At 37.0% G+C, this 1,392-nt stretch overlaps 1 non-coding gene across 1 annotated transcript; it reads left to right on the top strand.

Annotated features, from left to right (window-relative positions):
- The first annotated feature begins 960 nt into the window (after positions 1–960).
- LOC114231150 (small Cajal body-specific RNA 8) lies at positions 961–1,089 on the top strand. Its single transcript, XR_003617126.2, has one exon. It is a non-coding gene; the product is annotated as a small Cajal body-specific RNA 8 (non-coding RNA).
- The last annotated feature ends 303 nt before the right edge of the window (positions 1,090–1,392 follow it).

Genomic DNA, 1,392 nt, shown 5'->3' with positions numbered 1-1,392 from the left:
TACAACTATAACTAAAACACTAGCAAGAAAGTGTTACAAGTTAAATTCTATGGAGAGTTCAAAGGAACGGATGACCATTTCCAGGTGGAGAAATCACAAGAGAGGTCACATTTGAATTCAGTAAGACTTGAGGAGGTGAAAATAGTCAGAACGGGCATTTGGTCTATGAAAACACATTGGCGTAGAACCATGGAGCAGAAAGAGATATAGGGGAGATCATTTAGTCCAAAATGGACTTTTCACAAATGTGTCAACTTACAGTATTTTATAGCCAAAGAAGGAATCATTCAACTTTATGCTTTTCCAATAAACCTTCAAAGCAGTTTGGTAACGAGACGACAACCTTGAAGAGCCCCAGATTTCTGGTAGTAGCTGAATTACGGCTGGACCAGTAACGAAAGTACAAACTAATAGTCAGGCTTGAAGGAGGAAATATCTGGCGTATCTGTTAAAGTCTCCTCCCCTAAGGTTTCCAGGGCTCTTGCACCTGTCCTCCTCTCTTGTTAAAAACATACAGTCTACATTCAGTTAGTACAGAGAACGCTGCTTGTCTTAAAAACTAAGCTAAACTTGTACTTTGGAATTGTGTCTATTTGAACATTCATGACCTGCTGCTACGCTTTTTTAAAAAAAAGTCAGAAGTTTCAGATTAATATAAAGTAAAATCATCATAATATTCGCTCGATAAAAGAAAATACTTAAATTTTAAATTTAGAGCTGACAAAGCAAACAGAGTATGTTCAAAGAGAGATTAGTGAGTTGCTACCCTCATGACTCAGTAACATGGACTTGAAAATCTACTGAAATGAGTATTTAAAGTCAGTATTCATGTGAAGACAGTCCACAGCTTCTACTTTAAGACCTCTTTATCTGTCATGATACTGACAGATAAAGAGGTCTTAATTTACCTTTCGATTTCTACTGCTTAATAAAGCAGTGAGCTATAATAGTTCATATATTGGGGAGGCTGCTGCACAAATTGGGCTGAAGTACTGCTCTCATTGTCCCTGTACCTCTCTAGAATAAACTGCCTTTTGGTAAAATAAATCTCATAGAGATCAAGATTCAACATTCCCAGGGCTGGAAAATTGGGCTAAGGGTTAGGTAGAATCATCTCTACAATTCTCTCTGTGTCCAGTCTGGGTTGAAAATAAGTTCTTAGCTTTTTCCTGGCTCTTGGTTTGGCGACAAGAAGTTAAATCAATAGTCATTTCAAGAGCAATACTTTATACCCAGCACCGTATTAGGAAAGAAGTAAAAGACATATTTGCTCCTGCATTTAGCAAATATGCATACTCCTCAGAAAATTTTTATATTTGCATGTCAACATAGTAAAATTTTTATATTTGCATGTCAACACAGTCTGAGAAAGAGCCAGAGTAAGAGAGGGAC

Source organism: Eptesicus fuscus, chromosome 10, assembly GCF_027574615.1.
Source record: "Eptesicus fuscus isolate TK198812 chromosome 10, DD_ASM_mEF_20220401, whole genome shotgun sequence".
Taxonomy (NCBI): domain Eukaryota; kingdom Metazoa; phylum Chordata; class Mammalia; order Chiroptera; family Vespertilionidae; genus Eptesicus; species Eptesicus fuscus.
This window is presented reverse-complemented; position numbering and strand designations above follow the sequence as displayed.